The 26,996-nt window shown below is 44.5% G+C and overlaps 1 protein-coding gene across 2 annotated transcripts in view; it reads left to right on the forward strand.

Moving 5' to 3' along the window:
- The window catches only part of RAB5B (RAB5B, member RAS oncogene family), a 67,834-nt gene that overhangs the window by 12,302 nt on the left and 28,536 nt on the right, over positions 1–26,996 (forward strand). The window lies entirely within an intron of this gene.

A 26,996-nucleotide genomic window follows, 5' to 3' on the forward strand; every position in this document is an offset into this window, starting at 1 on the left:
TATTTTTCCCCCCTTTCCCCCTGCATGCGCTTATTTTTAACGCAAGCTAAAAATGCCAGCACGCCTAAGTAAAAGAACCCCATAGTCTCAGGCCAGGGTGATGCCATGGCTGAGTTTGTAACAGTAATTGACTTTATGGGGATGATATCGTCTAACGCCTGAGAGCTCAGTTCCAATTAGGGACTTGTTCTTCTGCTGATTGATTCAGGAAATCTGGAGGGAGGTATTGGGTAAAAGGAGGAAGAGAGATGATCTAGATATCCTAGACATTATGATTTAATTGTTAATGGTTTAGTGGTCTTAGTTTGCTTGGCAATTGAAGTTTTAAAATGAAGGAAGTAGTGTTCAGACTAGGAAACTGGTATGGCTTGAAAACTAAGTAATCCAATTTCTAGAACTAGACGTAACTAGATCCAAGGTATGGCCAGCTACATGAGTAGGCCCAATGACATATTGTGTGACACCTATATCATCTAAGAAAGTCAAAAAGCCTCTGGCTGAGCTGCTTCGGCCAATGGACACAAAATTGTACATCTATGCTAATGTGCAACTACTCATACCCATTGAACCAGATCTAACCACAGCTCTGAGTAAGACTGACTGCCTGCCTGCCTAACTGCAACACAGGAATGGGCAAACAGCAACAAATTCTGCCTGAACACAAGCAAATCAAACTCTGGGTACCTAATACAAATGGACAAATACTTGACTTTTGGGAGGTATGAACTCCCCCTAAAATCACAGGTCAGGAATCTTGGTATACTGCTAGACTCATCATTTACTCTGATGATTGAATTCAAACAACTGTCAAAAATTGTCTCATCACCTACAGCAACTATGAAATTTCTCTCCATATATGGAAAAGATGAGTCTGACCACAGTGGTCCATGTCATGATAACATTACGACTAGACTACTATAATGCTGTACACTGGTCAAACCAAAAAGTTTGTACCAGCTCCAACTAATTCAGAATGCTGCATCACAACTGATAGAAGGCTGCAAGTGGTGTGACCACATCATACCCTTCCTTCAAATGCTACACTGGCTACCAGTACCTTACAGGGCTAAATTTTTAAAATTGTTTGATTTTCAAGGTCCTCAGACAAAATGGGCCACAGTACTTAAAGGTGTGTAAAGGGCTAGGTTATTCTTTAAGACCTCTAAGGTCCTCTCAAGGATCACTATCTGTACCCTTATCAAAAGAAATTGTATGATGTGATACCGGCCATCGAGCACTCTCAAGAGTAGCCCCCATGCTCTGGAATTTACTCTGAGGGGCTACATGTAACTCAAGAGTACCTCCACTTCAGGAAGCAGGTGAAAGCCTGGCTCTTCTTCCAAGCCTTTAATACATAAGGTGACTGACTATACACTCATCATGCACCTGGACTAGCTTGCTACTTGCACTGTAACTTAGACTAGTTCCTTGTCTCTTCCTTAACTATACAAAGAACTTGCCTTGAGTTTAGCTAACCATCAAATTTCCAAACTGACTCTGTACCACGTATCTTGTTCCCATCATAGAATCTCCTTTTGGTCCCTTGGCTATATGGGTAAGCTGTATTTTAGAAAGTCTTTATCATCTGGACTAGCTTGCTACACACACACACTGTAACTTGGATCAGTTTCTTGTCTCTTGCTTAACTATACAAGGAACTTGCCTTGAGTTTAGCTAACCATAAAATTTGGATCTTGCCAGGTATTTGTGACCTGGATTGGCCACTGTTGGAAACAGGATGCTGGGCTTGATGGACCTTTGGTCTTTCCCAGTATGGCAATACTTATGTATATCCCAACCGATTCTGTACCATGCATCTTGTTACCAATCATATATCTGCTTTTGGTCCCTCAGTAAGTTCTGAGAGAAAAGGACATTTTCTCTGATTGAGGATCTGAAGAAGAAAGCCAGATTCTGCATCTGCATTGATAAGATTGGCTCGATGAGGTCCAGGCAAAATTGGAGAAGTAAGCAGTTAAACATACCACGAGGAATCAAGAGGATGCACCATGAGGGTCCACCAAGCATGGTCAGCACCACGTGGTGAAGTGAGCTTGTGAGGTCACAAGGAAGAAGGATCACATGCAGTGTCCACTGGGAGCTGAGCCCAGTCGGACTGCTGAGGAGGAGAGAATCGAGAGGACACAGGAAATCAGGATTTATCTGCCACATAAATTCCAGCAAAGGGTCACAGACTACTTACAGAGATATAAGAAGCCCATATCAAAAACTATCAGTGAATTACAGAGGCTATGTAGGGAGTGATGGTTGAGGCCTCTGTAATTTCCCGTTGGCGTTCATAAATGATATCGCTGCTTTCAATGGAGAAACTGATATAACCTCCCCAAAAGGGAAGGCCTTCCAGCGTTGTTGGGAGAGATTCTGGTCTACACTGCAGCCGGCAGCGCTTAGTTGGATATTGAACTGAGTATTTGTGGAGTATGCTTTAGACATATCTGGCCTACCATACAGTCTCGGGGTTGGGGAGGTAGGGTGGGATGGGCGGAGAGAGGGTGAAAATGTTGAATGTTGTAAATTGATTATGGAAACATGGCTGTTTTTCAAATTGGATTTGTTGATGTGATAGATTTGTATCGGAGTTGTCTCAATAAACTTTACACGCAAAATATTTTTATAGGCTAAAAATTTTGAGATGGCTTTTGAGATTTGTTTATGTATAATTTTCACACAGTTCAGTCGCTTGTTTTACCATATTTTGACTAGGCCTTCCTGCTCATTTGTTGAGAGATTTGCAGTGGAATGTCTCATTTTGATCATATCGCCCCTCTATTAGAAGAGCTTATGTTGGTTGCCTGAGAAATGGAAAAATTCAGTTTAAGGTTTTAGTTCTTATTTTTAAGGCTTTGAATAATGAAGCACCTTCTGTTTAGCTCATTTTTGTTCATATCATTTATCACATTAAGATTAACAGTTAAGAGTTTGCTAGTTCTGTCTTTTCATCAGGCCAAAAAGAATATCCTCAGTGTTTGGCATTGCTGGTCCTCTTCTTTGGAATGTGTTACCATATGAATTTTGCACTTTGACTTCTTATCTTTGTTTGAAGGCTCACTTGTCTACTCTGGCTTGTGCTTTTTTTTTTAATTTTTTTATTTGTAGATGAATTAATATTTTAGTTTTTTTTGTGTGTTTAGTGTACTGTATTCTTTAAGCTGCCTAGAATTTTGGGAAGAGAGCAGGATATACGTTTTTTTTTTTGGGGGGGGGGGGTTACTAAAATGTTATGTAATTTTCTTTAGGTTATAGCAACAGTGTTCGTATGGTTTTATATAGAATGACAGATCCTTTTGATTCTAAGTGTGGTTCCTTGACTCTCTGTCACCCCAGCATCTCCAGAACAGCTATTCTATTTGCTTTCTTCCTGTATGGCTCGGTGTTAGAGCTAATTGATACCAAAATGTACTATTCTCAGTAGATTGTGATAACAGCACAAGAATTCGGGGGCTCTGTAGCTCAGTCATGTTGTGGTGTCAAAAGAAATCAGAACATATTCTGGAGACAGCACTGACCACAATCCTCCAGAGATTGTGAGGTAGATATTAAATGGCGTGGGGGGTGGGGGGGGGGGGGACTATAGAGATACAAATCTCTAGTGTCTGCAACAGATGAATTCAAAGACTTTGTGGGTTGTGACCATCTACCAGCAGGTGGAGATAGAGAATACTGAGTGGAACAGGTGGTAGAAGCTGACTGGTTGAAGATGTGATTTGGGGGGGGGGGGGGGGTTGAGCTTGGATGGTGATGGACAAAGAGGGGGAGAATACATAAGATGAGCTCTGCTGGGTCAGTTGGTGGTTAATTGAGTCAAGCATCAGTGGGTAGTCCAGGTCACGAGTACCTGGCAGATTCCATAAAAACAGAGCTTCCTCAAAACCCATTTCAAATGGTTTTTCTAAGTTTGACTAATATTTGTTATGGATTTTCCTCCAGGAGCTCAACCAGACGAGTCACCTTGACCACATGTTCTGTTCTGTTAATCATATTGCCATTTTTTTCAGAACTTTTCTAATTCCGCAGTCTCCCTTTTGAGATGAAGACCAGAACTGTATGTGATGCTCATGTGATCACACCAGGACTCATATAGAGGCATAACTGTATTCAGTTTTCTTCTCCATTCCTTTTTCATATAGTCCTTAACATTGTATTAGCTGCAGCACACTCTGCGGAAAATTTCTGTGCATTGTCCCATAATTACTCTTTACTCTCTTTTGGGTAACAGTTTGACTTGGCAGCCAAAATTTTATACCTACCTATATAGTGGGAAACTTGTTCTCTTCCTTCTAGATATTCGGTTTTCTGCTCTCAAGGTCTTCTGTAATTCCTCAATCCTCTGCTATTTTAATGACTAATTTGTGTCATCTGCAAGTTTTGCTAACTCTGCTTGTTCCTGAGTCATTTATGAAGCTTAAATGGCACATATCTTTGGAAAATACATATTTCTACACAGTTTCCTGTGTTTTAGCCAATTTCTAATCTATGACATGGCATTCCCTCCTATCCCATTGTTTTTTAAATTTCCTAAGGAGTCTTGCATGAGGGATTTTGTCAAACTGTTTCTTATTAAATCCAAACAGTTCATCAACAGCTTATATTTAACCATATCTGTTTACACCTTCAAAAAAAATCTAATACATTGGTAGGGCAAGTCTTCTCTTGGCTAAACATATGCTGACTCATTTCCATTCAGCTGTGTCTGGCTATATGTTCTTTTTTCCTACTATAGCTTCTATCATTTTGCCTGGTACCAACATCAGGCTGACAAGTCTGTCGTTTACTGGATCACCCCTGGAGCCCTTAAAAAAATTTTTTTTTTTTTTAAACGAGCTCTTATGATGTACCCTGTAATAGCTTTCTCTGTATTTTATTTTTAGAGGTGTGCGTGTTCAGTTGTACAGTTTTTGCTGGGCTCTGCCTTCTGATGCTGTGGTTAACCACACCCATCCATGGTCATGCTCAGGTGATGCTGGATGCACTGGAGTTAAAATTCTCAAATCTAGTAGTGAGTTTGCTTAAGAATCAGGTCTGCTCTTTGGGGTGACTATACTCCAATTTTTTTCTTGCTGCTAATTCTGTTTTTCTTGCCACTTTATATGTGCTGGCTTCAGCTTCTAATGTTACTGTATGGTGTGGATCACCGTTCCTAGCTAGCCACTATTTGCTTCGATAAGCCTAAGGTAGGACAGTTCATTCAATGTGTTTTAATATCTCTTTCCATAGCTACTTGTACATCTCTCCATGCCTTTGATCTGTATTTGTTGCCCTCAACTGTATGTCCAAGATCTCCAATCTGTAATACCACCCAGTCCTCTTCTATTCAGCTTGAGATTTGGTTGTGAGATGGAAGAGCCTTTCCTTTATTAGTGATTGCCTCCTGACTATATGGCCCCCTTCATGTCAAGGTCTACCAGGTGAGGTAGGGGAGATGCAGTTATTTTTGCCACTTCTTCAATCACTGAGCTTTATCCTGCTCCTTTTTCTCATTCTTAATAGTCCCATTCACTTCTTTGTTTATCCTCCAGCTGCTAACACGCTCTGGGATTTTCTGGTGAAGGCTGTAATGCAAGTTGAGGTTCACCTTTATAACTCACATTATCCCATAAAAGGAGTTCAGTGTGGCTTACAATATAGTTTGGCAAATATATAATATGAAAAATTACATTGGATATGTTGGATTGAGTAACAAGGAATAACAGATTAATAGGTTATAACAATGTATGTTTTAATAAAGACATAATACAAGCAGAAGATTACAGAAGTCAGGATACTTGTCTCAGTATCTGTTCACTTTGTCTACTACTTTTTTTTTTTTTTTTTTCAGACATCCTCCTCTCAGTAATTTATAGATTCAAACTCTGTGATCATTGTGGGCATTTAAGCAACCCTGATATTAGCTGCCTTTTACTGTGAACGGTATCTAGAGATCTGCCACTGTTTATAGTCTCTGCACATGATGGTTTTACAAATACATTTTGCAGGTCTTCATTTTGGTAGATTATCGATTTCTGAAATGGTGAGGTGGGGACCATTGATTAAATTAATATGGAATGGCCCAGCCTCCCTACTACACCTTCCTGGCATTAGTACTTGCATGTACAACAGCCAGTGACTCCAGCACATTCTATAAAATATTATCTAGGTGATGCATAAGGTTCACCACTTTTCACCAGGTGAGCAAGTGAACTTTAGGACCCTGTTTTACTTAGCAGCGCTAAGGGCACACTGGTGTTTTTTTTTTATGCATAAGGTTCACCATTTTTCACTTTAGAGCCCTGTTTTACTAAGCAGTGCTATGGGTACGCTAGCGTTTTTAGCATGTGCTAAAGACACCCATAAGAATACATGGGTTTGTCTAGCATTTAGCACGCGCTAAAAACGCTAGCTCAGTAAGTGGCACCCTTAAGTCATCCTGAGTAAACCTGGGCAACTAGGCTGGCTACGTCATTGAGAAGTAAATATATCCCTTCTCCTTTTTGTTTGGAGCTAGGTTAACATTTTGAACAATGAAAAGCCTATTCTAAACAGTCGGGCTCCACTGTAACCAATGTGGAACCAAGCTGCTGGTGCTAAAGAAGCTTAGTTTTAAACTAGGTCTTGGGAGAAGCCACCAGTTAGAGGAACACATGGTTCAGATTAAGAGACCTTCAAAAGATAAACTGGCAAAAAGCTGAAGTTAATACAAAGGAGAACACAAAGCGTTACCTAAAAAAAAAGAGCTCCCTGGACGAGTGGGAAATGAAATAGATCTTCAAAATTTAACAGCAATTCTAGAAGAATCGATTACTGAGGTGGAGACACGCGGAACATTAATTGTTTCCTTAATATTTGACCAAGATCTCAGTTCCTTGATGAGACTTTATTTTAAGAACTCAATGAAACCATTTTATGGTAAAAAGATATGGATTTACCCTGATGTTACTAGAGCTACACAGGAGAGGAGAAGGCAGTTTTTGTTATTGCGGGACAAAGTGAGAGAGATGGGTGCAACATTTTTGTTAGCCTATCCTTGTAAATGTGTGGTAAAATATTTGGGAAATAAGTATATTTTCTATGATTCTAATCAATTGCAGATTTTTGTAGATAGGAAAAGCTTAAATAAGGAATAATGCTATAAAGATATAACAAGGTAATAACAGACGTTAAGCCACTACAATGGATATTTCTGTCCTCTCTTTGAGGATTTTCCTTTTGTTTTATTATTTCTAAACACTCCCCCCTTCTTTCTACATATATTGTGGTCTAAGGAAGTGTAATATTGTTACCTTTGGAGCCGAATTAGGTTCAAGAATGCTTTATGTTAATTTCTTTCTGTGTTTCAACAAGTATGATTTGTTTGTCAACCTGTATAAATGATTAAACTTAATAGAAATGTTAAAAAAAAAAAAAAAAAGAGAACACAAAGATGAATTATCCCAAATTACCCCTCTAAATTGCTAGATTGGTTGTGAATATTATACTTGAAATTTGTTAGTCATATAACAAAATTTAGGATTCATGTGGGAAACCGGCAAAATGAAAATTAAAGAGCTGGCTTTAAAGCTCTATAAAGAGACAGACCCACACACTGGCTAAATGAATTCAGAGGTATTTGAGGAAGTTATGATGAATGTACTGATAAATACCTGGGAATAAGAGAACCTAATTATGAACATACAATGAGCTGTCAGGTGTTGGACTGCTTTAGAGAAGTCAATACATGAACTGTAATGGATCTGAAGGGTGGGGTAAGGTAAGTAGATCAACTGCTAAGAAGTGGGAAACCTCAATTTATTCTCCTTCTCCATGAAGGAAGAAGATCCAAGGCCAAGCATGTACCACATATGCTGTTTTGCAGTGGAAGAAGAACCACCCGGTACTTGTGGTATCCCCCAAAAAGGGCACAGTCCTGGTGGCAATTAGTATGAGTATATTCACTGGAATAGGAGTGGAAGAGTAACCTAGTGGTTAGTGCAGTGGATTTGATCCTGGGGAACTGGGTTCAATTCCCACTGCAGCTCCTGGTGACTCTGGGCAAGTTACTTAACCCTCTATTGCCCCAGGTACAAATAAGTACCTGGATATACTATGTAAATGGCTTTGAATGTAATTGCAAAACCCACGGAAAGGCAGTATATCAAGTCTCATGCCCTTTCCCCTACATACAGCGAGGTGGGATAACATCGTGACTAGCATTTGTTCCTTAGTGTCTGCAGCAGATGAATTCAGAGACTTGTGGGTTGTGACCATCTACCAGCAGGTGGATATAGAGAATACTGACTGATCATGGAGCATCCTGTCCTGTAAGACTGAGTTCAGTTCAGTGCTTTCTGTCTCCAGCAGGCAGATGCACAAATTCTCAAAGCTCCTAGTTTTTGCAGCTCCACTTGTCTGGACTGATCTCGCAGGAATTGAGGAAAGGAGTAGGTAAGGACAAACTTCACTATTCTGTGATGAGGCTTCATCTGCATATCCTGTATGTCTCTGTACTTTTCTCTTTTGGTCATTTGCAGATGATTTATGGAACATAAATTTTTCATATGGTGTTATCTTTAAACTTCTGGATACCTATGCTGTTAGGCCAATGTCGGCTACTACTTTGGCAAATAATGACTTTAGGGTAGAGGGCTATCATAGGACTGACTTTATTTTGTGTTTTGGTAACTGTACTTTCAAGAGTTAAACCAGCAAATATGGAAAAAGAATGAAAAAATATTAGGGTTGATTTAATCTGTGCATTAGAACACTGTGCAGAACAAAATTTTACTCGTGCAGTAAACAAATAGCATGCAAATTACTTTGATGGTTTTAAATTAAAAAAAAAATATGCCCATGTTAAGAAAAAAAACCCCCCACATACTTCCATGGTAATCTGCCACAGTTTGTTACGTCAGGGGTTTTTTTTTCCCCCTTCTCCCTTCATGTCGGTGCATTAACCTGAATGGGGTTGGCTAATACTAGGAAGAGACATGGAAATAACCCCTGGTGACAGGGGCCGGTGCTAGGTTTTCTAGCGCCCTCCTGCAGCCTATTAGCACCCCCTACCCATCTAGGGGCCGGATCACTATGGCTCTGACCCTACAGTAGCCACACCCCTTTTACCGGCCATGGCGCATGTAAACAGGCATCATTGAAAATATTACATCAGTATAGAAGAAAAATAACTTGTTTTTTTTCATTATAAATAATTTCTGTAAACAGTTACAGCTCCAGTATACACAAAATGGCACAAACCAAATTAGCATACAGACCAGGAATTAGGAGAACAGTCTTGCCAAACCTGAAACAATATGTTATCAAAATCTCAGAACCTACCAAACAGATCTCTATTCAGACACTTGGCCTTGCAGTCACACATGCAGAACAGAGATAGCCCCTCTTCAAATTTAACCTGAAATCCTAAGAAGCTAGACTCTGCATGCAGCACAATACCAGAAAAACAGAAATAAACACATTGCTCCGTTTCCTTTTATTACTTTGCTTTCCTCCTTTCTTCTTCATTTCTTGCCCTACATCCATAGGTAAAAGCTGGGTCCTTTGCAGACTTGACTGGAGAAGGTATAGAGTGGATTCAACCCCCAGCCCTCCTTTCCTTCCTGCTGCCCTGCCTTTAAAACTTTTATTTTACCTCAAGTCACAGCAGCAACAGTGAAAGCGGTGGGCTCGGCTCACCCCCAGCCTTCCCTTCCCTCCCTCGTGAAAAGTGGAAATTACATCAGAGGAGGGCAGGACACGGGAAGGGAAGGCTGGGGGCGAGCCGAGCTGACCCTGCCGATGCGACTTCAGGTAAAATAAATTTTTTTTTTTTTTTTTTTTTTAGGCAGGGCAGCAGGAAGGAAAGGAGGACTGTTGTGGGAAGCTGAGGACGGGCAGGTGAGGACCTCTCCTGGCAGCAGTAAACATGGCTTCTGGCGCCCTCCAGAGGTCGGCGCCCCCCTGCCATGCTTACCGGGTTGTGCCAGCCCTGCCTGGTGACTCAAGTAGGCTCTGGACATGTTCTCTAACCCCACCCACTCACCTTGGATCCAGAGGCATGTCCACTCAACTCCTGTCTTGTTTCCATTTTGCAAAATGGTGATGCCTGATCCCTAGGAGTACATTCTGCCATGTTTCTATTCTGGAAGATGGTGCAAGTGGACAGTGCGCCTGCTTCTTGAGCTAAAGGTGGGGGCAGGCATTTGGGCTACCAGGGTCATCTGAGGTGAACTACTAAGCTAGAGTAAAAAGGGAAATTTAAAAAACAAACAAACAAAAAACCCGCACAAAAAGTGTCTGGGTGTGTTTTTTTTTTTTTTTTTTTTTTTGTTCCTATGTATATTTTAAAAAATAAAACTTCAAATTCAGCCTATTTTGCATACCCACTAATTTAGCTGTGCATTCTTTCATGCTGAAACTTAATACATTAAGAGCAAGATTAGCACTAGAAAATAGGAAGTAAACAGCCAAGCTAAAGGATAGCTCAGATTATTACATCAGCCCCACAGTGGAAAATAAGTTTTAATTGACTTGTGGTTTCTGAAGTAACAGTCACAGAACTAGTTAAGGAGAGGAGAACTTAAAATTTAAAGACGAGAAGTCAATAATTGCAACACAGGATAAATGCACAAGTGTTCACAACTAACATTGTAACAATGCGTAAAACAAATATAAATGCAAATTTCTTGTTGCTAGGAAGTAGCCACACATCTCATTACTGGATGTGACATGTTGATCTCAAAAAGCTGTCCTATATAAGTGGCTCAGTAAGGTAGCGTGTTTCATTCATTGGAAACTATATGTAAACACTAAGATCATTGTAGCAGAAAAACACTGGGATCACAATTACTAGACTTGTGGAGAAAGTAAGTGTGGTAACTTGAGACATTCTCTTTCTTACTAATTTGAAGCTCAATGCAAGAAAACCAGACCTTGTGATAAGAGAAAAACACAAAGGCATTGTTTAAGTGTCAGCATCAGTTTTCTGTGCTACATATGAAGAAAGATCCTCAAGTACCAACAAGAAGAAGCATAAGTACATAAGTACTGCCATACTGGGAAAGACCAATGGTCCATCAAGCCCAGCATCCTGTTTCCAACAGTGGCCAACCCAGGTCACAAATACCTGGCAAGATCCCAAAAAAGTACAAAACATTCTATACTGCTTATCCCAGAAATAGTGCATTTTCCCCGACCATTTAATAATGGTCTATGGACTTTCTTTAGGAAGTCGTCCAAACCTTTTTTAAACTCCGCTAAGCTAACCACCTTTACCAGATTCTCTGGCAATGAATTCCAGAGTTTAATTACACGTGAGTGAAGAAAAATTTTCTCCGATTCGTTTTAAATTTACTACATTGTAGCTTCATCGCATGCCCCCTAGTCCTAGTATTTCCACTCCACTCGTTATTTTATAGGCCTCTGTCATATCTCCCCTCAGCCGCCTTTTCTCCAAGCTGAACCTTTCCTCATAGGGATGTCGTCCAATCCCCTTTATCATTTTCGTCGCCCTTCTCTGCAGTGGCGTAGCCAGACTGCCAATTTTGGATGGGCCTGAACCCAAAGTGGGTGGGCACAAAATTTTCTCTCTACCCCCCCCCTCCCCCAGCAAAATTTAGTCACGCTAATCAGATGCATTTGTCACACAGGGTAAAGTGCTGCTTTTCAGTGCATCAGATTTCAGAAAATTTATTTAATAGCCTAACACCCTTTTCAGTGAGCTTTCAGAGGCCAAAACCTCCTGCCTCAGGTCAGTATAATGCTGTTACGGTATCCTCGCCTGACCTAAGGAAGGAAGTATTGGTCTCTGAAACTTCATTAACACAGGTACCATATTACTTTATCCTAAATTAAAAATAAAATTATTTTCTTTACCTTTCTTGTATGGGCATTTACTTTTCTCATTGTGTTGCTCCCAGTCTCTAGATTCTGCTTTCCTTCGTTTTCGCTTAACTCTTCTGCCAGGTTTTCCTGGCCATTTGTCATTTTTCTCTCCTTTTTCTTTGCTTTCTTCAATATTTTTCTGCCTCTCTCTGTCCTGATTTCATTCTTACTATCCATTCTTTAATTTCCTTCATCTGCTTATGGCTTTTCATCTTTTTCTCACCCTTGTTCTCCCCATGCCCCTTCCTCTTATTCTCCAGTCTTTCACTACTCCCCTTTTCCATCCAGCAGCTCTCCTCTTTCTCTCCCCATCCTTCCAGTAGTCTCCCCTCTTTCTTTCTGCATCCTTCCGTCCAGTGTCACCTCTTTCTCCCTACCCTTCCATCCAGCGTTTTCCCTCTTTCTCTCCCCATCCTTCCATCCATCTACCCTCTCTCCTGATCCTTCCATCTGTCTCTCTCTCTCTCCCTCTTTCTAACCAGTGTCTCTGTATCTCTCTACCCTTTTCTGTTCAGTGTCCCTTCTCTCTCCACATCCTTCGTCTCTCCCCTTTCTCTCTGCATCCTTTCATCCATCTCCCCTCTTTCTCTCCCCTTTCTCTCTGCATCCTTTCATCCATCTCCCCTCTTTCTCTCCCCATCCTTCCATCCAGAGTCTCTCTCCCCATCCATCCGTTTTCCCTCTTTCTCTCCCCTCCTTCCATCTGTTTTCCCTCTTTTCTCCCCCATCCTTCCATCTGTTTTTCCTCTTTTTCTCCCCCATCCTTCCATTTGTTTTCCCTCTTTTCCTCGAGGCCCGCCCTGCATGCCAGCTCCAGCTCCCATTGCAGGGCCGGCGCTACAAAAAGAAGCGCTCAGCTGACTGAGCAGAGCGCTAAGGCTAAGGACAAAAAATGTAAAAAAAAAAAAAAAAAAAAGCGCGGCACCAGCAGGCACTGTCTAGGCAGCCTTGAGGCATTGGCTGCTAGCTCTGCAGGCTCCTCCCATCTCTTAGGTTACTGCCCCGCGTCGCTCCAGGGGCAGTGATGTAGGAGACGGGAGGAGGCTGCCTAGACAGTGCCTGCCGGTGCTGCGTTTTTTTTAAAAACATTTTTCGTCCTTAGCGTTAGCACTTCTTTTTGTAGCGCCGGCCCTGCTGCTCAACAGGAAAAGCAGCAATGGGAGCTGGCGCTGGGCGGGCCTGGGCTGAAATTGGGTGGGCCTGGGCCCAGCCAGGCCCACCTGTAGCTACGCCCCTGCTTCTCTGCACCTTTTCTAATTCCACTATATCTTTTGAGATGCAGTGACCAGAACTGAACACAATATTCGAGGTGCGATCGCACCATGGAGCGATACAAAGGCATTATAACATCCTCATTTTTGTTTTCCATTCCTTTCCTAATAATACCTAACATTTGCTTTCTTAGCCACAGCAGCACACTGAGCAGAAAGTTTCAACCTAACGACGACGACACCTAGATCCCTTTCTTGGTCTGTGACTCCTAACGTGAAACCTTGCATGACATAGCTATAATTCGGGTTCCTCTTTCCCACATGCATCACTTTGCACTTGCTCACATTAAACGTCATCTGCCATTTAGATGCCCCGTCTCGTAAGGTCCTCTTGTAATTTTTCACAATCCTTCCACGATTTAACGACTTTGAATAACTTGTGTCATCAGCAAATTTAATTACCTCACTAGTTACTCCCATCTCTAGGTCATTTATAAATATGTTAAAAAGCAGCGGTCCCAGCACAGACCCCTGGTGAACCCCATTAACTACTCTTCTCCATTGAGAATACTGAGCATTTAACCTTACTCTTTGTTTTCTATATTTTAACCAGTTTTTAGTCCACAATAGGACACTACCGCCTATCCCATGACTCTCCAATTTCTTCTGGAGTCTTTAATTACTACTACTATTTAGCATTTCTATAGCGCTACAAGGCGTACGCATCGCTGCACAAACACAGAAGAAAGACAGTCCCTGCTCAAAGAGTTTACAATCTAATAATGAGGTACTTCGTCAAATGCCTTCTGAAAATCCAGATACACAATATCAACCGGCTTACCGGCAGAGAACGATAAATCAATTGTCCCAGTTGTACTGGGTGCAATGGCCTAATTAAGAATTTCCATGCATACCTTGATCATGTTACCTATACATATTATACCTCATGAGCTCCACTTTTGAGACTAGCTTTAGTAGTAAATCCTGAGAGATTAAGATCATCTTCAGCATATCTGGTTTAAGAATGAGTTTCATTTCTGTGTTAGTGGTGTGCAAAATTAACCCATTTTGGAGACTGTACCCTGTTGTTCTAGAGAAATTGGAGAATAGCAGGGCAACTGCCTCCTTACTTCTTGTTTTGAAAATAGCATTGTGTGCAGGCTAAACCATTTCCCTAGACTGAATGTAGTGGTCTGGTCTTGAGAGTTACAACAGTGTGCAAGTAGGCAAGCAAGTGTCAGTTTCTCATTGGGAAATGTGTATAGGATCTGTTACCACCTGCTTCATTCTCTTCTGTTTCTCTCCTCCCCCCCCCCCCCCCCCCCCCCCCCCCCCCCCCCCCCAAAAAAAAAAAAAGCATATCAATTTGAGATTACAGAAGATTGGGAATCCAGTGGTTATTGATGATCTTTTAAGATGTGCTTCTTTTTTTTTGTTTTGTTTTTGAGGTGGCATTCCCCCCCCCCCCCCCCCCCCCCGGCTGTACTTTTGGTTTCTAACCAAGTGTATTTGCCATTTTCTTAAGTGCTGGGGCGGTGAGTAATTGTTTCAGTGGGTCCAGTGATCTTCACCTAGCTGTTTTGATTTATGCTTCCTTTTATGTCATCCCAGCCTCATAGTTTACATCTGCTTTGGGAGCATATACACATGCCAGTCCATTCCAGAAGCCTGGCAGCCTCCTCCAAACATATGGAGCATGGTAGAGTGGCAGGTGCAACAACTTTTCTGTTTTTACCATAAATACTATTAGTGCTCTTAGCTTGTGATTTTAATATGTGCTGTGCTGCTTCTTGTACCTCTGGTGCTGTATTGTGGCCAGGAATAAAGCACAGTGTTCCTAAGAGATGAGAACTTGCTTCTAAAAAGGTTCTCAGTGTGCTGGACACGTTGCCAATTTTAAGCCTTACTTTTGTGACCCTCTTGTATATTTTGCTGTGATGGTAGTAAAGGCCGTCTTGCTGTGGTGGTAAAGGCCTTCTTGTGACTTGCTAGGTTTAACAGTCTGGCAAATAGTCTAAGGGGAACAGACTGGCACTACTAGCTCACTGAAATGAAGTTTGAAATGTATCTGTAGTTAAGTACAGTCAAAATCTGCAATAACACTGCTGACAAATTTGCTGTGGTTGATGAGCTTCTAGAAAAACACAAGTGCTTGGAGAACAGATGAAGACCTCAACTGAAACTTGAATTTTGGGCCTTACAATTTCTTCCCGCTCTGGACCTCTAACTCAGTCAGAAACAGATACTTTTAGACTTCATTTGCAAATACTCAACAGTTTTTTCTCACCATTCTTTCATTTCTCCCTTCCAGCATATCTAGTCTTGTTTTCAATTACCCTGGTGTGTGAGCCATGTACAGTGGCTCCCTCCAGAGCCCTTAAGTCGTGGTCCCTGAATCTAGCCACTAGGTGTCATGCTTGAGTGGCAACATTTGTTTGGGGGGGGGGGGGGATTCAATTGCAGCCTTTGCATCAGCCCTAATCTGGGAGTGGTAAATGGAACCAAGGACTTCTACATGGTAGTTCATATCATTGTTGCACTGAGATACCCCAGAGCCATTTACTTTGGAACTAGGTTTTCACTTTTCTTTTTATGAAATGGATAAATTAAATTGAGGTCTCAACTCTGCTTTGGGATCTAAAGGCAGCAGTCAACTTCCAATATGTTGTACATTCAGGATACTTTCTCTGCATTTATTAAACAGCTGTGTTGGAAATCCCTTTTAGGATGATTAAATCAGTCCTTCCAAATGTTTCTGAATCGGGAGGCTTGGACAGCATAAGGAAAATATCCCACCAATGAATGATTAAAATTCTAACCACGTGAGCCCAGAGGGAAGATATGTGGAATGTAAGAGTCTGAATGCTGTAAAGTGCAGGGACCTCTCCACAGATTGGCTTAACTAGGATGGTATACAGTAGTGTTCATTACAAGAGGTGTACACACCTTCAGCTGAGTGCCCTTAGTATGGGACCTAAAGTGACTGGGTTAAAGTGCTTAAATGGGAGGAGACGGGGGGTATTGGTTAGTGGAGCTTGCTCTGAGGAACGGGATGTTATTGGTTGTGAACTACTACTATTTAGCATTTCTATAGCGCTACAAGGCGTACGCAGCGCTGCACAAACATAGAAGAAAGTCCCTGCTCAAAGTGCTTACAATCTAATAAACTCTTTGTGAACCCTAGGGATCATTCCTCGGGCTGGCCCATTCTAACATTTTTGTGAGTGATATTGTGGAAGGGCTGTCTAGTAAGTTTTTGTCTCTTTGCAGATGATACCAAACTCTGTATTCCATATCATCATGCTGATCAATCCATAGACTGGTGGGTTGTGTCCATCTACCAGCAGGTGGAGAGAGAGAGCAATCCTTTTGCCTCCCTATATGTGGTCATGTGCTGCCGGAAACTCCTCAGTATGTTCTCTATCTCAGCAGGTGGTGGTCACACACAGCAGCAGCTCTGGCTAGGCCTCCAAGCCTAATTTTTAGGTTTTGTTGAGTGCCTGGGGTTAAGGGCTCTTTTGAGCAAGTGCAAACCTGGTGGTGCCAGGTCCCTCCTTTTCTCCCCCCTCCCGCTGGCTCCGTTAAAAAAAAAAAAAAAAAAAAAAAAAAAATTTTGAACGTCCTTAAAGGCGTTTATTTCGACGTTTATTTAAACGTTCATTGCAGCTACTCACTGGGACACCAGGTCGTTACAGCTCGGAGCGGAAAGCAGGTCATTTTTACCTTTTTATAGCGGGCAGGGGGTTCCCCGATTTTTCTCCTCGTGGCATATGGCGTCGGAGGGCGAGGGCATAAAGAGTCGCTCCCCGGATCTCTTGGGCGCTTCTAGAGGGGATGCGGGGGTCTTAAAGTCTGATTCGCCCTTGTTGGGTGACAGTTTTGTGACCGATGAGTGTCCCGGTCCTTCCTCCGGTGCGGCGGTTTTTCCCGCCATAAACGCCCATCCCCCGCTCCTCGCCTCCGCCATCTTGGCCGGCCACGCGGCTCGGACGGCTTCTTCTTGGGCCGCCCTTGAGGTAGGAGACATTAATGCCATGAACGCCCTTAATTTGGGCGACGGCACAAAGGCGGCTAAAATTAAGCGCCGTTTTTCCCGCGCGGCTCCTTCGCGGAGTGTCGCGCCGGACGCCATCTTGGATGCGCAGCATGTCTCTCCCCCGCTCTTGCGAGCGCCGGTTGAGGGTGCGTCTAGGGCTGTTGCCCAGGCTGCGGAAGTGCACAGTCTGGGGGATTTCTCCCCCGAGTTTATTTTGCTGCTGCATCAGGCCTTCCTTATGCAGAACGCTGCCCCTGCTCCCTCGTCAGGTAAAGAGGTTGAGGCCCCCGGAAGTAAACGCCCTCGGGTTGATTCCCAGGCCTTGGAGGACTTTGTCTCCTCCGATGTAGATGAGGGCAGCGTATCTGAGTTCTCCCAACGGTCCTTTGCGGATTCCTTGGAGGAGACGGATCCCCGCTCGGATGGAGCGGATGACCCCTCTGCAGCGCGACTCTTTGGCTCAGAGGATTTGCCCAACCTGTTTGTGCAGGCCATGGGCATTTTGAAGATTTCCTCTCCGGAGGACGTCTCTCCCTCAGCCCCTGTTGGCTCTGCCATTATGCTGGGGACGAAACGCCCGCCTAGAACCTTCCACGTGTATGATGCCATGCACACCTTAATTTCGGCTCAATGGGATGTCCCGGAAGCGAGCCTTAAAGTGGCTAGGGCTATGTCCCGCCTCTATCCTTTGCCTGTAAGTGAACGTGAGGCCTTTCTGTGGCCTACCGTGGATTCTTTAATCACTGCGGTGACTAAGAAAACGGCGTTGCTGGTGGAAGGTGGCACGGCCCTAAAGGACGCCCAAGACAGAAGATTGGAGGCGGCCTTAAGGTCGTCCTTTGAGGCGGCTGCTTTAAGTTTGCAGGCCTCAGTTTGCGGCTCTTATGTGGCCAGGGCGTGCCTGACTATGGTGCAGCGGGCTTCCCCCTCGGATCATTCCTTGAGGGCTGATTGGCCGGCCCTGGAATCGGGCTTAGCCTATTTGGCAGACTTGCTGTATGACGTCTTGAGAGCCTCAGCTAAAGGCATGGCTCAGACAATCTCTGCGCGGCGGTGGCTTTGGCTGAAGCATTGGTCTGCTGACCACGCCTCTAAATCCCGCCTGGCTAGATTGCCTTTTAAAGGCAAGCTGCTCTTTGGGGTCGAGCTGGACAAAATCGTGACCGATCTCGGCACGTATAAGGGCAAGAAGTTACCAGAGGTCAGGGCTCGGGCTAGTACTCGCCCTGGTACCTCCAGAGGACGGTTTCAGGAAGCCTGTCGGTACCGCCCGGGCAGGTCGGGCTCCTCTGCCCCCTCTTCCTTCAAGAGGAACTTCTCCCCCAAGCAGCATTCCTTTCGCAGAGACCGCCGTCCCGGAGGTGCTCCCTCCGGTTCTCCGCCAGGGTCTCGTACCCAATGACGGGGCCTTGGTCCACGCCCCAGTGCAGATTGGAGGACGGCTGTCCTCGTTTATGGGCGAGTGGACCACAATAACTTCAGACGCTTGGGTGCTGGAAGTCATCAGAGACGGCTACAAGCTAGAGTTCTGCCGACCCTTAAAAGACGGGTTTGTACTCTCTCCCTGCAAGTCTCCGGTCAAAGCTGTGGCAGTGCAGCAGACCTTGGACAATCTGATCCGCCTGGGGGCGGTCGTTCCGGTGCCAGAAAATCAGCTTGGCAAGGGACGTTACTCCTTTTTCTTTGTGATGCCAAAGAAAGGAGGTTCTGTACGGCCTTTCCTCGACCTCAAAGGGGTCAATTGGGCCTTGAAAGTTCGGCACTTTCGCATGGAGACCCTCCGCTCTTTTATAGCGGCAGTGAAGGCAGGAGAGTTCCTGGCATCCTTGGACATCAAGGAAGCGTACTTGCATATTCCCATCTGGCCTCCTCCTCAACGCTTTCTGCGTTTTGCAGTACTGGGCCAACACTTCCAGTTCAGAGCCCTCCCGTTCGGGTTGGCTACTGCTCCGCGGACCTTCTCCAAAGTAATGGTGGTCATCGCGGCCTTCCTGAGGAAGGAAGGAGTTCAAGTCCATCCTTATCTGGACGACTGGTTGATCCAAGCCCCCTCTTATGCAGAGTGCAGCAAAGCTGTGAACCGGGTGGTTGCTCTTTTGAGCTCCCTGGGGTGGATCATCAACTGGGAGAAAAGCCAGCTGCGCCCGACTCAGTCCCTGGAGTTTCTGGGAGTTCGATTCGACACCCAAGTGGGCAGAGTGTTCCTGCCAGACAATCGGATTGTCAAGCTTCAGGCTCAGGTGGACTAGTTCCTAGTAGCCTCTCCTATTCGGGCTTGGGACTACGTGCAGCTGTTGGGCTCTATGACGGCCACGATGGAAGTAGTGCCCTGGGCCAGGGCTCATATGAGACCACTACAACAATCTCTGCTGCTGCGCTGGACTCCGATGTCGGAGGATTATGCTGTGCGCCTTCACTTGGACCCAGCAGTGCACAAGGCGCTGAGCTGGTGGACGCAGACAGACAAGTTGTCTGCAGGAATGCCTCTGGTGACCCCGGAGTGGATTGTCGTCACGACAGACGCCTCTTTGATGGGCTGGGGAGCCCACTGCTTGGGAAGGACAGCGCAGGGGCTCTGGTCTCCTGCAGAGGCAAGTGGTCTATCAACCTCCTGGAACTCAGAGCCATTCGGTTGGTGTTGTTGGAGTTCATCCCGGTACTGGCGTTGAAGCCAGTATGGGTCCTGTCGGACAATGCCACGGCTGTGGCCTATGTCAACCGCCAGGGAGGTACCAAGAGCGCCCCTCTAGTCAAGGAGGCCATGAATTTATGCCAGTGGGCGGAAGTGAACCTGGAACAGCTGTCAGCGGCTCTCTTTGCCGGAGTCATGAATGTCAAGGCGGACTTTCTCAGTCGCCATACCTTGGAGCCCGGAGAGTGGCAGCTATTTGCTCAGGCGTTCTTGAGCATCACGAAGCGCTGGGGCCAGCCGAGCCTAGACCTGATGGCGTCATCGGCCAATTGCCAAGTGCCGCGCTCTTTCAGCAGAGGACGGGACCCTCGCTCCCTGGGAGTAGATGCTCTTCTCCAACAGTGGCCAGCACAAGAGCTTCTCTGTGTTCCCGCCCTGGCCCATGTTGGGCAGGGTGATAGACCAGGTGGCAAAGCATCCAGGCCGGATAATCCTGGTGGGTCCAGTCTGGCCCAGACGTCCCTGGTATGCGGACTTGATCAGGCTCTCAGTGGACCATCCTCTGCGGCTGCCAGTGGAGCAGGGCCTGTTGCATAAGGGTCCCGTGGTGATGGAGGATCCCTCCCCCTTTGGTCTTTCGGCCTGGCTATTGAGCGGCAGCGTCTGAGGAAGAAGGGCTTCTCAGACAAGGCATCGCCACTATGCTGAGAGCGAGGTAGCGCTCTACTTTTACTGCTTACGCCAGGGTTTGGCGTACCTTTGCAGCGTGGTGAAGCAGGCTCATTTTCTTCATTCACTGCTCCAATTTCTTCAGTGTTGGCATTCCTGCAGAAGGTCTGGAGAAAGGCCTGTCGCTCAGTTCCCTTAAAGTCCAGGTAGCGGCCCTGGCTTGCTTCAGGGGCCGCCTGAAGGGTGCTTCCCTGGCTTCGCAGCCAGATGTGGTGCGCTTTCTCAAGGGAGTTAATCACCTGCGCCCTCCTCTGCACTCAGTGGTGCCTGCGTGGACTCTCAACCTGGTGCTAAGAGCATTACAGAAGCCGCCTTTTGAACCCTTGTTGAGGGCATCTCTGAAAGACCTGACGTTGAAAGCAGTCTTTTTGGTGGCTATCACTTCAGCCAGAAGAGTTTCCGAGCTCCAGGCACTCTCATGTCGAGAGTTTTTTTCTGCAGTTCACTGAGGCAGGAGTGACTATTCGCACAGTGCCTTCTTTCCTGCCCAAGATTGTTTCTCGCTTCCATGTGAATCAGCAGCTCTGTCTCCCTTCCTTTCGTAGGGAGGACTCCCCAGAGGAATACTCTGCTCTGAAATATCTGGATGTGAAACGAGTCATCATCAGATACTTGGAAGTGACCAATGTTTTCCGGAAATCGGATCATCTGTTTGTCCTGTTTGCAGGTCCTTGTAAGGGTCTGCAGGCTGCTAAGCCTACAGTGGCAAGATGGGTCAAGGAAGCCATTGCAGCGGCTTATGTGGCTGCGGGGCAACTTGGGCATCGGCCCATACATTCTCCAAGCATTACCGCTTGACTGTGGCTGCACGGGCGGAGGCCCGGTTTGGAGCTTCAGTGTTGAGTTCAGGGATTTCAATGTCCCGCCCTGGGTGAGTACTGCTTCAGTACATCCCACCAGTCTATGGATTGATCAGCATGATGATATGGAAGGTAAAATTATGTATCATACCTGATAATTTTCTTTCCATTAATCATAGCTGATCAATCCATAGCCCCTCCCAGATATCTGTGCTGTTTTTATTCTGGTTGCATTTCAGGTTCAAGTTTAGTCTTCAGTTACTTCAGAAAGACTTCGTGTTCAAGTTTTTTCACTTGGATTCTTCAAGAGTTGAGACGAGTTTGTGTTACAGTGAGCTGCTGCTTTCCTCTCCCCTCCGTTTTACGGGGCTGGATTGAGACTTAAAATTCTGCCGGCACTCCCTCCCGCTTCGTGCGGCTGTAGGGCAGCTTTGTACCCCTCCCGCTTCGGTAGTGTTAGGGTCAGTCAGCTCCTCCCGCGGTTGCGGTTGCAGGATAAGCCAGATCCCCCCGCATCGGCGGGTGTGGTGTCCCTCCCCCGCTCCGCGGGGATGAGCTGGACGGATTCCCCTCCCCCACTTGTGTGGGGATGAGCTGGGTTAATTCCCCTCCCCCGTTTCGGCGGTGGTGAGCTGGGCAGAGTGTCCCTTCGTGGGTGTAATTCTCTAAGTGCTGAGTCCTGCGGATGGAGCTTTGATATCGACATACTGAGGAGTTTCCGGCAGCACATGACCACATATAGGGAGGCAAAAGTTTGCTCTCTATCTCCACCTGCTGGTAGATGGACACAACCCACCAGTCTATGGATTGATCAGCTATGATTAATGGAAAGAAAATGATCAGGTATGATACATAATTTTACCATGGACACCCCGGAGGGTGTGGATGGCTTTTTTTTGTTTTGTTTTGTTACATTTGTACCCCGTGCTTTTCCACTCATGGCAGGCTCAATGCGGCTTACATGAGGCAATGGAGGGTTAAGTGCCTTGCCCAGGGTCACCAGGAGCTGCCTGTGCCTGAAGTGGGAATCGAACTCGGTTCCTCAGTTCCCCAGAACCAAAGTCCACCACCCTAACCACTAGGCCACTCCTCCACTCCATGAGGAAGGATCTAATGAAGCTTGAAGACTGGTCTGAAAATTGGCAGCTAGGATTTAATGCTAAGAAATGTAGGGTCATGCACTTGGCTTACAAAAATTCAAGGCAACAGTACATTATAGAGGGTGAAGTGCTTCTGTGTACAGAAAAAGAGCGGAACTTGGGGGTGATTGTGTGTCCAAAGACCTTAAGGTGGCCAAGCAGGTAAAAAAGGTGATGGTCAAAGCCAGAAGGATGCCTGGGTGCATAAGGAGAGGAATGACCAGCAGGAAAAAAAAAGAGGTGACCGAGCCCTTGTGTAAGTCTCTGGTGAGGCCCCATTTGGAGTACTGCATGCAATTCTGGAGACTGCACAAACAGAAAGATATGAACAGGATGGAGTCGGTCCAGAGGACTGCTATCAAATTTGTAAACAGTCTGTTATAAAACATATGGGTACTTCAACATGTATAGCTACGTCATGCAAGGTTCCACGTTAGGAGTTACGGACCAAGAAAGGGATCTGAGTGTCGTCGTCGATAATACACTGAAACCTTCTGCTCAGTGTGCTGCTGCGGCTAGGAAAGCGAATAGAATGTTGGGTATTAGGAAAGGTATGGAAAACAGGTGTGAGGATGTTATGCCGTATCGCTCCATGGTGAGACCGCACCTTGAGTATTGTGTTCAATTCTGGTCACCGCATCTCAAGAAAGATATAGTAGAATTGGAAAAGGTGCAGCAAAGGGCGACTAAAATGATAGCGGGAATGGGACGACTTCCCTATGAAGAAAGACTAAGGAGGCTAGGGCTTTTCAGCTTGGAGAAGAGACAGCTGAGGGGAGACTTGATAGATGTATATAAAATAATGAGTGGAGTGGAACAGGTGGATATGAAGCATATGTTCACGCTTTCCAAAAATACTAGGACTAGGGGGCATGCAATGAAACTACAGTGTAGTAAATTTAAAACAAATCGGAGAAAATGTTTCTTCATCCAATGCATATTTAAACTCTGGAATTCGTTGCCGGAGAACGTGGTGAAGGCGGTTAGCTTAGCAGAGTTTAAAAAGGGGTTAGACGGTTTCCTGAAGGACAAGTCCATAAACCACTACTGAATGGACTTGGGAAAAATCCACAATTCCAGGAATAACATGTATAGAATGTTTGTACATTTGGGAAGCTCGCCAGGTGCCCTTGGCCTGGATTGGCCGCTGTTGTAGACGGGATGCTGGGCTCGATGGACCCTTGGTCTTTTCCCAGTGTGGCATGACTTATGTACTTATATGCTGGAAGAGAAGCACAAGAGAGGGGATATGATAGAGATGTTTAAATAGCTCAGTGGTGTTAATGCACAGGAGGTGAGCCTTCTCCAAATAAAGGAAACCTCTGGAATGAGAGGGCATAGGATGAAATTAAGAGGAAATATTCTTAGGAATAGTATATGTATTGCCATACTTTTCTTTTAGTAAGATAGCCAAACTCTTTTTTTAAACCCCCCACTAAACTAACTGCTTCAACCACATTCTCTGGCAACAAATTTGAGTTTAAAACCCTTTAGTGTCCAATGTTCCCGTAATAAGCCATATGGGAACAGATTGGTGGGAACATTGGACACTAAAGGGTTAATTACACGTTGAGGGGAAAAATATTTTCTACGATTTTTGTTTTAAATGTACTACTTTGTAGCTTCATTGCATTCCCCTTAGTCCTAGTATTTTTAGAAAGAGTAAACAAGCGATTCATGTCTACCCGTTCCATTCAGTATTTTATATACATCTATCAATCTCCCCTCAGCCATCTTTTCTGCAAGCTGAAGAGCCTAAGCTATTTCAGCCTTTCCTCATAGGGAAGTCATCCCTATTTCACAGAAAGGATGTGTTGAATGGCCTCCCAGTGGAGATCTTGGAGACGAGGACTTGTGTTGGAATTTAAGAAATCATGGGACAGGCATATGTGGGGTCCCTTAGGAAAAGAAGGAGCTAGTGGTTACTGAGGAAGGGCAGACTGGATGGGCCATATGACCCTTGTCTTCTATCATGATTCTATGTTTCTAGTAGGAGTCCTGTGGGCTGCTGCCTCCCAGAGGCAGCTATCTAACTTTGGTAAGAACATAAAAATTGCCTGACTGTGTCAGACCAAAGGTCTAAGCCCAGCATCTTGTCCAATTTGTGGTCAACCCAGATCTGGCAAGACATTGATGAACTCTGCAACCCCCTGCTTCCCAAAAGATCTGAGGACCTGACAAACTCAAATGTCTCACATTCTTGATCTTCACCTTCTTCCATTGTGGGTTATTCAAAAAGAGCAAGAAACAAAACAGCAAAGATGACCAACAAAAGCAAAAAAACAAACAAACAAAAAAAAATATATATATATAAACGTCAAAATTTAAAATTAATCATAAAATATGTATTTAAAAGATGAATCCATCAAAATCAAAAAATTACATAAAAAAGACGACACTTTGGATGTAAAAATGAAGAATCAACTTTATTAGCCAAACTGTAGCAGGGAGAAAGGGACTCAACACAGCTGTGTTTCGGCCATACTGGCCTGCATCAGGAGTCTTCTCTGCCGTCTGTTGATTATTAATTCTATCCAAATATTAAAAAGAATATGTGTGTCAATAAACTGAAGCTATAGTGCTCAATTGTACTGGAAACAAAGTTGTTGAGCGGAGAAGATCAGAGCAGCGTCTCTGATCTATGCACATAGATGAATTGTTGCTTGTGATCCCCAAATGAATTCCCTGACTGTCGTGATGGTTTTGAATTCTAGGAGTAAAGGGTTGTAAGGTCAGAATAAACAGAGGGGTCAGCCTTTCCTTGTGCCTCTCTGCTGTTGAAATAACTTCCGCAAGTTTCCCATTGATAATCAGTTGTGCCTCCAGATGAGTATACAGTAATTAAATCCAAGCACAAAAAGTAGTCCCAAAACCATATTTCTCAACATCCAATGCATGTACCTCCAATCAGTCCTATCAAAGGCCTTTTCTGCATCTAAGCTGACCAAGTCCTTCTTTCCTGTACCACTCAACATAAGGGCCAAAACAGCTCGGATGATGAGCACTGAAGCATACTAACCTGGCACAAAACAGGTTTGATCCTCATGGATCAAGTTTAGGAGCACTTTATTCAGTCTCTGCGCTAAGAGTTTGGTTAACCAGTCCCGATTTATTGATGAACAGTCTTCACAGGGGTCAATATCGCAGATTTTAAACTGAGGATGATTTGAATTATGCCCTTATCCTCCTGTCAAGAGATTGAACTATGGTGACTCAAGCATTACTGTTACCAATACTTGATCACTGTAATATTGCTTATTTTGGTCTGCCAAAACACAGCTTCTGGCATATCTGGTGCAAAATACAGCAGCTTGTTGGATTTGGAAGGCTCGGTCATATGTCTCTTGATACTGGAGGCATTATAGAAAGTAGGATGAAATTTAAGTTATTGGCCTTAACCTTAAAAATGCTGACTGGTATGTCTCTGCAGGGGAGGATGAGAGGCCATACTCCAAAGAGGACACCACTCAGCCAGCTAAGGATTGGTGGCAGTTCAGGGTTAGGACAGGCTTGCCAGAATTATTTGGTTTAGTGTCTCATCGGTGGTGCCAGGTTTGATGGAATTCAAGTTCAGATTTGATGTTTTGGAGGACTATAAAAATGTATTTGTTCAGACAGGCCTTAGAAGGATTGGACGAATGAGTGGCAGACCATGGTTAGTTGGTTAATTTGGAGTGGGAAAGTGTGGTTTGCGGTTGATTATGGAATTGGTAATTTTTATGAATGTGTGTGGGATAATGTGTTTTGTGAGTCACTTTTGATTCTGGATGGTAAAGGATTTATTTATTTTTAATTTTTAAGTTTTTATTGAGAGTTGGGAAAGATTTGACATCTCAATATCACAATTGCCATTTTACAGTACATATTTTTCAAGTTAACAGTAACAAACTTTAAGAAATTATATAATTCACTGTTCTAGTACAACCACTCTCTATTTTAAATCCCCAGCCGCCCCTCCCGCCATCCTTGTGGTAAGGGATTTATATAAGTTGAATAGAATAAAGCAGCGCACTTTCTTTTCTTTTTTTCTTTAATTAAATGTACCTCTATGTAAAACCATAGAGTGGAGTGGCCTAGTGGTTAGGGTGGTGGACTTTGCTCCTGGGGTACTGAGTTCGAGTCCCTCTTCAGGCACAGGCAGCTTCTTGTGACTCTGGGCAAGTCACTTAACCCTCCATTGCCCCATGTAAGCTGCATTGAGCCTGCCATGAGTGGGAAAGCGCGGGGTACAAATGTAACAAAAAAAAAATCAGATACAATGAAATATCACATCAGTTGTTGATTATCAGCCTTATTTACGAAAGTGATGGGCACCCAGATTTCAACCCAAATCGAGAGATAGGCGCCCAAATCGGCATAATCGAAAGCCAATTTTGGGCGTCTTCAACTACACTCCATCGCTGGAACGAACCAAGTTGACGGGCGTTTCGGAGGCGTGGTGAAGGCAGGACTGGGATGTGTTTAAGATGGGCGCCTTCAGCCAATAATCGAAAAAACAAAGGCGTTTTTAGCGCGAATTTAGGTCACTTGCTTTGGACTCTTTTTTTTTTTTTTACGAACAAGTCCCAAAAGAGTGCCCTAAATGACCAGATGACCACC

This window comes from Microcaecilia unicolor, chromosome 3 (assembly GCF_901765095.1).
Source record: "Microcaecilia unicolor chromosome 3, aMicUni1.1, whole genome shotgun sequence".
Classification (NCBI taxonomy): Eukaryota; Metazoa; Chordata; class Amphibia; order Gymnophiona; family Siphonopidae; genus Microcaecilia; species Microcaecilia unicolor.